The sequence below is a fragment of the Pseudophryne corroboree genome, unplaced genomic scaffold (genome assembly GCF_028390025.1).
Source record: "Pseudophryne corroboree isolate aPseCor3 unplaced genomic scaffold, aPseCor3.hap2 scaffold_423, whole genome shotgun sequence".
NCBI classification, from domain to species: domain Eukaryota; kingdom Metazoa; phylum Chordata; class Amphibia; order Anura; family Myobatrachidae; genus Pseudophryne; species Pseudophryne corroboree.
Window position 1 is genome coordinate 461832 of NW_026970056.1, and position 14069 is coordinate 475900.

Consider the following 14069-nt stretch of genomic DNA (forward strand, 5'->3'; position numbering starts at 1 on the left):
CATGGGAGGGCAGAAGGCTGCCTAATACTGAAGCACCCCCAAACAACAAACCAAATGCAACAACTAGTGCAAGCATTCCTGGGGGAAGGCCTGCCGCAGATGGATTTGCATATGGTGATGTCATCCAAGCAGTGGGTCAAAGTTGGCTTCAACCCTCGTCTGCATATGAAAAGAGAAAAGGGGCATGCAGGGCATGGCGGCCTTTTGCGGCGCTTGGCTGACCCCTAGTTTGCATTAAACACCTCCACCCTCCGTCGGTGTGGGGCTCATGTTGGCTATGCCCCAGCCCCTGAAGCATTCAAGCTGATTTCTTGCTGCAGCTGGGCACTGTAACAGCTCCAGAGCTGCTCTGTAAGGCAAGTAAAAGGGTGTGGGCCCTGCAGCACTACCTGTAGTTTGCATTGTGCGTTGGAAGGCACAAAGTAAGCAGACAGGAGAAGTCTGGAGAGTGCACAAGGGCATAGAAGGCAGCGGCTCAAGAAAAGAGAAGTGGAAACAGACAGCAAACTAGGCTGGAGAGAGACCTGAGACAAAGAGATCTGAATTATACGAGAGCCGACCAGGGGAAACACAAATTATGCAGTCAAGTTTCCCACAGGAGTATATAGGATACGACCCAGTGGTACCTGACGACATAGATACTAACAGCTATTTAATAACATTACGCTAGAAAGTGATTATTAGCAACATATATATCTATATAAACAACCCCGCCAGGGTTGTGCCTTCAAAAATAATCACACACGGACACGCTTTTTAAACCTTTTTTTCACATCTCTTTATTCTTCTTATGCACATGTATGTTAGTTCTGTGATTTTAACCTTTATGTTTCACTGCAGTTTGGGATAATAATATTAATATTTATCCAATTTTAATACATACTTAATAAAGGTTATATTTTATGATTCATTCATTCTGTCCAGTGCGTCAACAGTGCAGATTTCTTCTTGTTTTTTCTCCCAAATTCTATAACAATGACAGTAAATGTTGTTTCTTTTCAAACAGAACTTTCTTGACCATGCTTCTTGCTTGAAAGATCTGGGAGCACATGGAAAACAGTACAAACCATGCAGTATCACAAGAGCCTTTATTTGATATTTCATGAAGATAGAGCAGAATTGAGGACACGTCAACTATTTCTGCCGAAGGTGGTTCATCTTTCCACATGGTGCCTTTGGCCACTGACACCTTCGTTGAGTCAAAGTCTCTGGCTGTGGTCAGAACTTTGAAAATTTATGTCACCAGAACGGTTCAGATTAGGAAAACAGAGGCTCTGTTTGTCCTGTATGCTCCCAACAGGATTGGGTGTCCTGCTTCCATGTAGACAATTATGCGCTGGATCTGTGGTAAGATTCAGCATGCTCATTCCACGGCAGGATTGCCGTTACTGAATTAGGTGAAGACCCATTCTACTAGAAAGGTGGGTTCATCCTGGGCAGCTGGTCGGGGAGTCTCGGCATTGCAACTTTGCCGAGCAGCTATTTAGTAAACACTTTTGCTAAGTTTTACAAGTTTTAGAGTAAAGGAGATTCAACTGAGGCAGCACAAGGGAACTCTCATCTGGGGACAACAACTGCAGTGAGAACACATATTTTCAGATGAACATGGGAGGGCAGAAGGCTGCCTAATACTGAAGCACCCCCAAACAACAAACCAAATGCAACAACTAGTACAAGCATTCCTGGGGGAAGGTCTGCAGAAGACGGATATGCATATAGTGATGTCATCCAAGCATTGGGCCAAAGTTGGCTGGAACCCTCATCTGCATATGAAAAGAGAAAAGGGGTATGCAGGGCATGGCGGCCTTTTGCGGCGCTTGGATGACCCTTAGTTCGCATTAAACACCCCCACCCTCCTTCGGTGTGGGGCTCATGTTGGCCATGCCCCAGCCCCTGAAGCATTCAAGCTGATTTCTTGCAGCAGCTTGGCACTGTAACAGCTCCAGAGCTGCTCTGTAAGGCAAGTAAAAGGGTGTGGGCCCTGCAGCACTACCTGTAGTTTGCATTGTGCATTGGAAGGCACAAAGTAAGCAGACAGGAGGAGAAGTCAGGATAGTCCACAAGGGTATAGAAGGGAGGGGCTCAAGAAAAAAGAAGTGGAAACAGACAGCAAACTAGGCTGGAGAGAGACCTGAGACAAAGAGATCTGAATTATATGAGAGCCGACCAGGGGAAACACAAATTATGCAGTCAAGTTTCCCACATTTGGGGAAATCGCAGGGGCAGCACACCCAGGTGAGATACTATAATCAGGAAGGTGCTTCTCCCAGGGCAAGGCTCACCCATTGCACACTGGGTGTGCTGCTCCTACGATTTCCCCAAATGTGGGACACTTGACTGCATAATTTGTGTTTCCTCTGGTCGGCTCTCGTATAATTCAGATCTCTTTGTCTCAGGTCTCTCTCCAGCCTAGTTTGCTCTCTGTTTCCACTTCTTTTTTCTTGAGCCCCTCCCTTCTATACCCTTGTGGACTATCCTGACTTCTCCTCCCGTCTGCTTACTTTGTGCCTTCCAATGCACAATGCAAACTACAGGTAGTGCTGCAGGGCCCACACCCTTTTACTTGCCTTACAGAGCAGCTCTGGAGCTGTTACAGTGCCCAGCTGCTGCAAGAAATCAGCTTGAATGCTTCATGGGATGGGGCATGGCCAACATGAGCCCCACACCAAAGGAGGGTGGGGGTGTTTAATGCGATCTAGGGGTCATCCAAGCACCGCAAAAGGCCGCCATGCCCTGCACGCCCCTTTTCTCTTTTCATATGCAGATGAGGGTTGAAGCCAACTTTGACCCACTGCTTGGATAAGATCACCATATGCAAATCCATCTGCTGCAGGCCTTCCCCCAGGAATGCTTGCACTAGTTGTTGCATTTGGTTTGTTGTTTGGGGGTGCTTCAGTATTAGGCAGCCTTCTGCCCTCCCATGTTCATCTGAAAATATGTGTTCTCCCTGCAGTTGTTGTCACCATATGAGAGTTCCCTTGTGCTGCCTCAGTTGAATCTCCTTTACTTGACAGAGATGTGCCTGAGCAGCGGCCCTCCCCAGCCCTATCCCAAATCATACTTATTTTGCATAGGAGACACCATGGTCATGAAAATTGTTCACCCAGGGTGAGGTTCATTCATTGCATTCTGGGTATGCTGACCCCTGTGATTTACCCAAATGTGGGAAACTCGCCTGCATTATTTGTGGTAGTTGGGGACTGTGTTTGTGTTTTCCGCTGGTCAGCTCTGGTAAAAGTCAGATTTCTTTGTCTCAGATCTTCCTCTAGCCTTGTTCTTCTTTCGAGAGTTCCATTGTGCTGCCTCAGTTGGATCTCCTTCACTTGACAGGGGGGTGCCCGAGCAGCGACCCTCCCCAGCTCTAGCCCAACTCCTACTTACCTGCCAGGTGAGATACTATGATCTTGAAGGTGCTTCTCCCAGGGCAAGGCTCAACCATTGCACTCTGGGTGTGCTGCCCCTGCGATTTCCCCAAATATGGGAAACTTGACTGCATAATTTGTGTTTCCCCTGGTCGGCTCTCGTATAATTCAGATCTCTTTGTCTCAGGTCTCTCTCCAGCCTAGTTTGCTGTCTGTTTCCACTTCTCTTTTCTTGAGCCGCTCCCTTCTATGCCCTTGCGCACTATCCTGACTTCTCCCGTCTGCTTACTTTGTGCCTTCCAACGCACAATGCGAACTACAGGTAGTGCTGCAGGGCCCACACCCTTTTATTTGCCTTACAGAGCAGCTCTGGAGCTGTTACAGTGCCCAGCTGCTGCAAGAAATCAGCTTGAATGCTTCAGGGGCTGGGGCATAGCCAACATGAGCCCCACACCGAAGGAGGGTGGAGGTGTTTAATGCGAACTAGGGGTCATCCAAGCGCCGCAAAAGGCCGCCATGCCCTGCATAACCCTTTTCTCTTTTCATATGCAGATGAGGGTTCCAGCCAACTTTGGCCCACTGCTTGGATGACATCACCGTATGCAAATTCGTCTCCTGCAGACCTTCCCCCAGGAATACTTGTACTAGTTATTGCATATGGTTTGATATTTGATGGTGCTTCAGTATTAGGCAGCCTTCCGCCCTCCCATGTTCATCTGAAAAAATGTGGTCTCCCTGCAGTTGTTGTCCCCAGACGAGAGTTCCCTTGTGCTTCCTCAGTTGAATCTCCTTAACTTGACGGGGGAGGGGCTTGCCCGAGCAGCCACCCTCCCCAGCCCTATCCCAACTCATACTTATTTTGCATATGAGATCTCTATATCATGAAGATTGTTATCACAGGGTGAAGTTCATCCATTATATTTTAAAATAGGAAGGTTCAAATTACATATTTGAATTGCATCTATGTGCTGGATTCAAATGTCCCCCCCCCCCCTTCCTTTCTCAATTGTGCCCATCAGCAGCTATTCTAAGGTTGCTGCCAATGGGTGTGACACATTAATTTCTTCTGTGGGGTACACTGGACTCCACAAGGATTCACATTGGGGTGTAGAGTAGGATCTTGATCTGAGGCACCAACCGGCTCAAAGCTTTTGACTGTTCCCAAGATGCTCAGCGCATTCTCCTCTATAACCCCGCTTCCATGAACAGGGAGCTCAGTTTGTAGTTGGTGCCTTCAGTAGCAGGCCACTTAACAGGGGCCTGCCTCAGGCAGCCTATTCTTAGCTATTAATTTTGACAAGAAAATAAGAACTTTTTTTATGAGAATCTACAAGGGCTGCAGCAGGCTAGGTCTAATAGACATCTTTACTGCAGCTTCATCACTCCCAGCGGCGCTGTATACTCCCGTGCCCTGGTTGCTGGGTCACTGCAGCGGAGGCTCCGGTTTCTTCCTAAGGTCAGTCACACACGCACCGCCCTTCCGGATCACGAGGCCGCTGATGAAGGGGAGCGTGGCCGTAGGGGGTGGACCGTGTGCGCACTGGCGTGGACACTGATTACTGGGCAGCCGCTCCACGAGCCACCAGGTACAGTTAAGGAGCACAGGTCTGGGGTTTTTTCTCCCATATTAAACCAATTTTGTACTGCCCGCAGCGCATTGTGATAGGTAATAGGGCCTGATTCAGGTTGGATTGCAATCACAGTAAGCGATCCAACTGCAAAAATTGCTAAGAGCATACGCATGTGCCTGCATTTTCTGCGGCACCCCGCAGAGAATGCGATCGCCTCTGCCTGTCAATCGGGGCAGGGGGGGAGAGGGAGGTCAGCAACACTCCATTTCCAAGTCAGGGATGGAGCGGTGCGGGGGCAAGGCTTCAAAATGGGGTCTGCAACGGAGGAGACACAGGGGGCGTGGTCACAGCGGCTGTATGACATCACATTCAGCCGCTGTGATCACAAAAATGGTGGCGGCTTCCTGCGCGCACATACAGTCTGCACCAGCAGGAGGCTACACCATTTTTTATGATCACGCTGAACTGCAGTGCGACTGCAATTACAGATTGGTCAAGAAGGGAGGCGTCATGCTGGGTGGCCATGTCCTGTCACTGTGCAGGAGCCAGCACCGCTCACACACTAGTCCCCGGGTGCAGCCCCCAACCCCCGGGACACCCGGAGCAACAAAATGTAGATTCACACCACCAGGCCACGCCCCTACCTATGAAACCATGCCTCCTTTTTACCATTGCGCTGCTTATCTGCGCGCACTGCATTACAATCTCCTTCGCCACCTCTCTGGGTGTCACCAGTGATAGTGACACCTCTGCCATGCTTGTAGCAGCTGGTCCTAAGATCTACGCCTCAAGCCCTGAGTGTTTGCCCTTGTGACTTGTTGATCATCATAGCGAAGCAGATGCTTACAGAAAACTGCAGGGGCTTAGATTGAAAATAAAAAAATATATGGGTATAAGGTAGAGAGGAGCGGGTTCGGTTCTCCGAGAACCGAATTCCCCACGAACTCCACGTGGTTTACACTGGTCCGAGGCAGGCTCGGTTGTTCCCGCCTGACTCGGAAAACCTGAACAAGGGAAAATGTCATCATCCCGCTGTCGGATTCTCGCGAGATTCGGATTTCATATAAAGAGCTGCGCGTTGCCGCCATTTTTACTCGTGCATTGAAGAGGGAGCGGAGAGGACGTGGCTATGTTCTCTCAGTGGAAATCTCAATATCAGTGCTCAGTATCAGTGGTTACTTATTGCTGCTCAGTAATACTAGTAGTGTGTCTCTCCTGCTCAGTGTCAGTTCTCAGTAGTATCCTCATCAGTGCTCAGTATCACTGCTCATTGTCTTGTGCTGCATTGTGGTGCTCAGCATACTACAGTACATTACTAATAGTCCAGTGCTGCATCTTGCTGCTCAGTGTCAGTTCTAGTATCCTCATCAGTGCTCACTATCACTGCTCATTACATTGTGGTGTTCTGTATACTACAGTAACATAGTAATATAGTAACATATAGTAATATAGTTTTTGAGGTTGAAAAGAGGCAAATTGCCCATCGTGTTCAACCTGTTTTAAGTTGTGATGATTCTACATACTTGCTGAATAATGTTTTATGACTAGTTAACTACTACAACTCATGTTACCCCCGGATTAACCATGTTGATATTTTAAGTATTATAACCTTGGATAGCTTTTTCATTCAGAAATGTATCCATTCCTTTTTTAAATCCAATTACAGAGTCCGCCATTACCACCTTCCCTGGCAGGGAATTCCACATCCTGATTGCCCTAACAGTGAAGATCATAGTATCTCACCTGGCAGGTAAGTAGGAGTTGGGCTAGAGCTGTGGAGGATTGCTGCTTGGGCACCCCCTGTCAAGTGAAGGAGATCCAACTGAGGCAGCACAAGGGAACTCTCGAATGAAGAACAAGGCTAGAGGAAGATCTGAGACAAAGAAATCTGACTTTTACCAGAGCTGACCAGAGGAAAGCACAAACACAGTCCCCCACTACCACAAATAATGCAGTCGAGTTTCCCACATTTGGGGAAATCACAGGGGTCAGCATACCCAGAATGCAATGAATGAACCTCACCCTGGGAGAACAATCTTCATGACCAAGGTATCTCCTATGCAAAATAAGTATGATTTGGGATAGGGCTGGGGAGGGCCGCTGCTCAGGCACATCTCTGTCAAGTAAAGGAGATTCAACTGAGGCAGCACAAGGGAACTCTCATCTGGGGACAACAACTGCAGGGAGAACACATATTTTCAGATGAACATGGGAGGGCAGAAGGCTGCCTAAAACTGAAGCACCCCCAAACAACGAACCAAATGCAACTACTAGTGCAAGCATTCCTGGGGGAAGGCCTGCAGCAGATGGATTTGCATATGGTGATGTCATCCAAGCAGTGGGTCAAAGTTGGCTTCAACCCTCGTCTGCATATGAAAAGAAAAAAGGGGTGTGCAGGGCATGGCGGCCTTTTGCGGCGCTTGGATGACCCCTAGTTCGCATTAAACACCTCCACCCTCCTTCGGTGTGGGGCTCATGTTGGCTATGCCCCAGCCCCTGAAGCATTCAAGCTGATTTCTTGCAGCAGCTGGGCACTGTAACAGCTCCAGAGCTGCTCTGTAAAGCAAGTAAAAGGGTGTGGGCCCTGCAGCACTACCTGCAGTTTGCATCGTGCGTTGGAAGGCACAAAGTAAGCAGATGGGAGAAGTCAGGATAGTGCACAAGGGTATAGAAGGGAGGGGCTCAAGAAAAAAGAAGTGGAAACAGACAGCAAACTAGGCTGGAGAGAGACCTGAGACAAAGAGATCTGAATTATATGAGAGCCGACCAGGGGAAACACAAATTATGCAGTCAAGTTTCCCACATTTGGGGAAATCGCAGGGGCAGCACACCCAGAGTGCAATGGGTGAGCCTTGCCCTGGGAGAAGCATCTTCATGATCATAGTATCTCACCTGGCAGGTAAGTAGGAGTTGGGCTAGAGCTGGGGAGGGTCGCTGCTCGGGCACCCCCCTGTCAAGTGAAGGAGATCCAACTGAGGCAGCACAAGGGAACTCTCGAAAGAAGAACAAGGCTAGAGGAAGATCTGAGACAAAGAAATCTGACTTTTACCAGAGCTGACCAGAGGAAAGCACAAACACAGTCCCCCACTACCACAAATAATGCAGTTGAGTTTCCCACATTTGGGGAAATCACAGGGGTCAGCATACCCAGAATGCAATGAATGAACCTAACCCTGGGAGAACAATCTTCATGACCATGGTATTTCCTATGCAAAATAAGTATGATTTGGGATAGGGCTGGGGAGGGCCGCTGCTCAGGCACATCTCTGTCAAGTAAAGGAGATTCAACTGAGGCAGCACAAGGGAACTCTCATCTGGGGACAACAACTGCAGGGAGAACACATATTTTCAGATGAACATGGGAGGGCAGAAGGCTGCCTAATACTGAAGCACCCCCAAACAACAAACCAAATGCAACAACTAGTGCAAGCATTCCTGGGGGAAGGCCTGCAGCAGATGGATTTGAATATGGTGATGTCATCCAAGCAGTGGGTCAAAGTTGGCTTCAACCCTCGTCTGCATATGAAAAGAATAAAGGGGTGTGCAGGGCATGGCGGCCTTTTGCGGCGCTTGGATGACCCCTAGTTCGCATTAAACACCTCCACCCTCCTTCGGTGTGGGGCTCATGTTGGCTATGCCCCAGCCCCTGAAGCATTCAAGCTGATTTCTTGCAGCAGCTGGGCACTGTAACAGCTCCAGAGCTGCTCTGTAAAGCAAGTAAAAGGGTGTGGGCCCTGCAGCACTACCTGTAGTTTGTATTGTGCGTTGGAAGGCACAAAGTAAGCAGACGGGAGAAGTCAGGATAGTGCACAAGGGTATAGAAGGGAGGGGCTCAAGAAAAAAGAAGTGGAAACAGACAGCAAACTAGGCTGGAGAGAGACCTGAGACAAAGAGATCTGAATTATATGAGAGCCGACCAGGGGAAACACAAATTATGCAGTCAAGTTTCCCACATTTGGGGAAATCGCAGGGGCAGCACACCCAGAGTGCAATGGGTGAGCCTTGCCCTGGGAGAAGCATCTTCATGATCATAGTATCTCACCTGGCAGGTAAGTAGGAGTTGGGCTAGAGCTGGGGAGGGTCGCTGCTCGGGCACCCCCCTGTCAAGTGAAGGAGATCCAACTGAGGCAGCACAAGGGAACTCTCGAAAGAAGAACAAGGCTAGAGGAAGATCTGAGACAAAGAAATCTGACTTTTACCAGAGCTGACCAGAGGAAAGCACAAACACAGTCCCCCACTACCACAAATAATGCAGTTGAGTTTCCCACATTTGGGGAAATCACAGGGGTCAGCATACCCAGAATGCAATGAATTAACCTAACCCTGGGAGAACAATCTTCATGACCATGGTATCTCCTATGCAAAATAAGTATGATTTGGGATAGGGCTGGGGAGGGCCGCTGCTCAGGCACATCTCTGTCAAGTAAAGGAGATTCAACTGAGGCAGCACAAGGGAACTCTCATCTGGGGACAACAACTGCAGGGAGAACACATATTTTCAGATGAACATGGGAGGGCAGAAGGCTGCCTAATACTGAAGCACCCCCAAACAACAAACCAAATGCAACAACTAGTGCAAGCATTCCTGGGGGAAGGCCTGCCGCAGATGGATTTGCATATGGTGATGTCATCCAAGCAGTGGGTCAAAGTTGGTTCAAACACCTTTGCAAAGTTCTATAAGTTTGATACCCTGGCTGAGGAGGACCTCCTGTTTGCTCAATCGGTGCTGCAAAGTCATCCGCACTCTCCTGCCCGTTTGGGAGCTTTGGTATAATCCCCATGGTCCTTACGGAGTCCCCAGCATCCTCTAGGACGTAAGAGAAAATAAGATTTTAAACCTACCGGTAAATCTTTTTCTCGTAGTCCGTAGAGGATGCTGGGTGCCCGTCCCAAGTGCGGTCTACTTCTGCAAGACTTGTATATAGTTATTGCTTACATAAGGGTTATATGTTAGTTTTCATCGGTCTTGGACTGATGCTATGTTGTTTTCATACTGTTAACTGGGTAGTATATCACAAGTTATACGGTGTGATTGGTGTGGCTGGTATGAATCTTGACCTTGGATTAACAAAAATCCTTTCCTCGTACTGTCCGTCTCCTCTGGGCACAGTTTCTCTAACTGAGGTATGGAGGAGGGGCATAGAGGGAGGAGCCAGTGCACACCCAGATCTAAAGTCTTTCTTAAAGTGCCCATGTCTGCTGCGGAGCCCGTCTATCCCCCATGGTCCTTACGGAGTCCCCATCATCCTCTACGGACTACGAGAAAAAAAAATTACCGGTAGGTTTAAAATGTTATTTTTTTCTCTGCAACCCACTGCTAAATTGTGCTTCCTAGCTGTTTTTTATAAAATCACTTAATTAAATCTAACTCTGATTACGTCAGAGAAGGCCAGGTACCCTACACCATAAGAGGGGGTTTGAAATTTTGACTTGTCTACTTAAAGATCACCAAAATCTGATGACAAGGTCAATTACATCCCTGGGTGGGATTGAACCACCAACCTTTTGGTTAATAGCCCATGTAAGTGCAAGAAATCCTGAAGCACTCACTCATCATGGGAAAGTACCAATGTGTTTCTTACAAAAATTCTCCAGATTATTGACTTTTTAAAGTTTTTCTAGGAAACGTTCTAGATGAATGCTTATTAGCCTTTGTCAGTATTGACTTTCGCAAGGTGTCTCTGTGGCGCAATCGGTTAGCATGTTTGGCTATTAACCAAAAGGTTGGTGGTTCAATCCCACCCAGGGATGTAATTGACCTTGTAATCAGATTTTGGTGATCTTTAAGTAGACAAGTCAAAATTTCAAAAACCCCCCTTATGGTGTAGGGTACCTGGCCTTCTCTGATGTAATCAGAGTTAGATTTGATTAAGTGATTTTATAAAAAAACAGCTAGGAAGCACAATTTAGCAGTGAGTTGCAGAGAAAAAAAATTATGCTGGCAGAAAAGTCCAATTGAGTGATTAAACAGCTCTTCATTTTCTGATTTTATGTTTATGCTAACAAATTTGCTCTCTGAAAAGTGTCCACAAAGCCAAGTCTCTGATTAACACCTTTGTAGGAATGGTTTTTCACCTATTACTGAATTAAACTTGCTTCATTGGAAAGGCATCAAAGATGCATCCTCATTTCAATGTCTACTGAAATAATACAGGTTGACACCAGGAAACGTCACTGCATCCTTGCTGCTTCCTCATGGGGAAGTCTGTTTAATGTGAAAACAAGGTGATATCTAATCAGCACACAGGTAAGGAATTAAGAAAATCTTTCTTTATGGGTGAAGATGTTTCTCACAAATTGTTGTCCCAATGCATCATTGAAATTCAAGATGGAAGATGATTTTCATATATCACTTGTACATTTTGCATTGCTCTTCTGGTGACAATGTAGTTTGTTTTTGTCAATTACCATTTCAGTAATAGGGTAAAGAAAATTAAGTGGATTTTTAAAGAAAACAATGCTGTCAATATACTATTAAAACAAATTAAAATGATAAAAGTTATTGTACTTTAAGTAAAAATAAAAGTGCCAAAATATCAATCCCAGTTTTTGATTACTTTAATTATAAAAAAAAAAATGCACATAGCAGAGGATAGTTTCGATCAATCGACCTCTGAGTTATGGGCCCAGCATGCTTCCATTGCACTACTCTGCTGCTCATGGAAGTGTCAGAGATCCTGAAGACTAAATTGATTAAAGGCCTTAAAGTACTGGACTATAAGGAAAGACTTACTAGGCTGAATATTTATACACTAGAAAAGAGGTGCCTAAGAGGAGATATTATTAATATCTTCAAATATGTAAAGATACATAACAAAGAGTTATCAGAGGAATTATTTATTAAAAGAACACGTGGTCACTCGCTGCGACTGGAGGAAAGTTCAGAACGCAATGGAGGAAAGGTTTCTTCACTGTTAGGGCAATCAGGATGTGGAATTCCCTGCCAGGGAAGGTGGTAATGGCGGACTCTGTAATTGGATTTAAAAAAGGAATGGATACATTTCTGAATGAAAAAGCTATCCAAGGTTATAATACTTAAAATATCAACATGGTTAATCCGGGGGTAACATGAGTTATAGTAGCTAACTAGTCATAAAACATTATTCAGCAAGTATGTAGAATCATCACAACTTAAAACAGGTTGAACACGATGGGCAATTTGCCTCTATTCAACCTCAAAAACTATGTTACTATATTACTATGTTATTGTAGTATACAGAACACCACAATGCAATGAGCAGTGATAGTGAGCACTGATGAGGATACTAGAACTGACACTGAGCAGCAAGATGCAGCACTGGACTATTAGTAATGTACTGTATTATGCTGAGCAACACAATGCAGCACAAGACAATGAACAGTGATACTGAGCACTGATGAGGATACTACTGAGAACTGACACTGAGCAGGAGAGACACACTACTAGTATTACTGAGCAGCAATAAGTAACCACTGATACTGAGCACTGATATTGAGATTTCCACTGAGAGAACATAGCCACGTCCTCTCCGCTCTCTCTTCAATGCACGAGTAAAAATGGCAGCAACGCGCAGCTCTTTATATGGAATCCGAATCTCGCGAGAATCCGACAGCGGGATGATGACATTTTCCCTTGTTCAGGTTTTCCGAGTCAGGCGGGAACAACCGAGCCTGCCTCGGACCAGTGTAAACCACGTGGAGTTCGTGGGGAATTCGGTTCTCGGAGAACCGAACCCGCTCCTCTCTACCTTATACCCTATCAATTTTTTTATTTTCAATCTAAGCCCCTGCAGTTTTCTGTAAGCATCTGCTTCGCTATGATGATCAACAAGTCACAAGGGCAAACACTCAGGGTTTGAGGCGTAGATCTTAGGACCAGCTGCTACAAGCATGGCAGAGGTGTCACTATCACTGGTGACACCCAGAGAGGTGGCGAGGGAGATTGTAATGCAGTGCGCGCAGATAAGCAGTGCAATGGTAAAAAGGAGGCATGGTTTCATAGGTAGGGGCGTGGCCTGGTGGCCTGAATCTACATTTTGTTGCTCCGGGTGTCCCGGGGGTTGGGGGCTGCACCCGGGGACTAGTGTGTGAGCGGTGCTGGCTCCTGCAAAGTGACAGGGCATGGCCACCCAGCATGACGCCTCCCTTCTTGACCATGCTGTAATTGCAGTCGCACTGCAGTTCAGCGTGATCATAAAAAATGGTGTAGGCTCCTGCTGGTGCAGACTGTATGTGCGCGCAGGAAGCCGCCACCATTTTTGTGATCACAGCGGCTGAATGTGATGTCATACAGTCGCTGTGACCACGCCCCCTGTGTCTCCTCCGTTGCAGACCCCATTTTGAAGCCTTGCCCCCGCACCGCTCCATCCCTGACTTGGAAATGGAGTGTTGCTGACCCACCTCTCCCCCCCTTCCCCGCCCCGATTGACAGGCAGAGGCGATCACATTCTCTGCGGGGTGCCGCAGAAAATGCAGGCACATGCGTATGCTCTTAGCAATTTTTGCAGTTGGATCGCTTATTGTGATTGCAATCCAACCTGAATCAGGCCCTATTACCTATCACAATGCGCTGCGGGCAGTACAAAATTGGGTTAATATAGGAGAAAAACCCCCAGACCTGTGCTCCTTAACTGTACCTGGTGGCTAGTGGAGCGGCTGCCCAGTAATCAGTGTCCACCGCAGTGCGCACACGGCCCACCCCCTACGGCCTCGCTCCCCTTCAGCAGCGGCCTCGTGATCCGGAAGGGTGGTGTGTGTGTGACTGACCTTAGGATGAAACCGGAGCCTCCGCTGCAGTGACCCAGCAACCAGGGCACGGGAGTATACAGCGCCGCTGGGAGTGATGAAGCTGCAGTAAAGATGTCTATTAGACCTAGCCTGCTGCAGCCCTTGTAGATTCTCATAAAACAAGTTCTTCTTTTCTTGTCAAAATTAATAGCTAAGAATAGGCTGCCTGAGGCAGGCCCCTGTTAATTGGCCTGCTACTGAAGGCACCAACTACAAACTGAGCTCCCTGTTCATGGAAGCGGGGTTATAGAGGAGAATGCACTGAGCTTCTTGGGAACAGTCAAAAGCTTTGAGCCGGTTGGTGCCTCAGATCAAGATCCTACTCTACACCCCAATGTGAATCCTTGTGGAGTCCAGTGTACCCCACAGA

The 14069-nt window shown here is 47.2% G+C and overlaps 6 non-coding genes and 2 pseudogenes across 6 annotated transcripts; 3 read left to right on the forward strand and 5 right to left on the reverse strand.

The window, feature by feature from the left end:
• Positions 1 to 2227: 2227 nt before the first annotated feature.
• On the forward strand, positions 2228 to 2383 carry LOC135025692 (U1 spliceosomal RNA). The gene has a single exon (XR_010222414.1). It is a non-coding gene; the product is annotated as a U1 spliceosomal RNA (small nuclear RNA).
• Positions 2384 to 3057: 674 nt separating this feature from the next.
• On the forward strand, positions 3058 to 3221 carry LOC135025574 (U1 spliceosomal RNA). Its single transcript, XR_010222309.1, has one exon. It is a non-coding gene; the product is annotated as a U1 spliceosomal RNA (small nuclear RNA).
• A 152-nt stretch (positions 3222 to 3373) lies between these two features.
• LOC135025669 (U1 spliceosomal RNA) lies at positions 3374 to 3536 on the forward strand. The gene has a single exon (XR_010222400.1). It is a non-coding gene; the product is annotated as a U1 spliceosomal RNA (small nuclear RNA).
• Positions 3537 to 6842: 3306 nt separating this feature from the next.
• Positions 6843 to 7006, reverse strand: LOC135025770 (U1 spliceosomal RNA). The gene has a single exon (XR_010222492.1). It is a non-coding gene; the product is annotated as a U1 spliceosomal RNA (small nuclear RNA).
• Positions 7007 to 7698: 692 nt separating this feature from the next.
• On the reverse strand, positions 7699 to 7840 carry LOC135025625 (U1 spliceosomal RNA; annotated as a pseudogene).
• Positions 7841 to 7992: 152 nt separating this feature from the next.
• LOC135025521 (U1 spliceosomal RNA) lies at positions 7993 to 8156 on the reverse strand. The gene has a single exon (XR_010222257.1). It is a non-coding gene; the product is annotated as a U1 spliceosomal RNA (small nuclear RNA).
• Positions 8157 to 8848: 692 nt separating this feature from the next.
• LOC135025626 (U1 spliceosomal RNA) lies at positions 8849 to 8990 on the reverse strand (annotated as a pseudogene).
• Positions 8991 to 9142: 152 nt separating this feature from the next.
• On the reverse strand, positions 9143 to 9306 carry LOC135025661 (U1 spliceosomal RNA). The gene has a single exon (XR_010222393.1). It is a non-coding gene; the product is annotated as a U1 spliceosomal RNA (small nuclear RNA).
• Positions 9307 to 14069: the final 4763 nt, after the last annotated feature.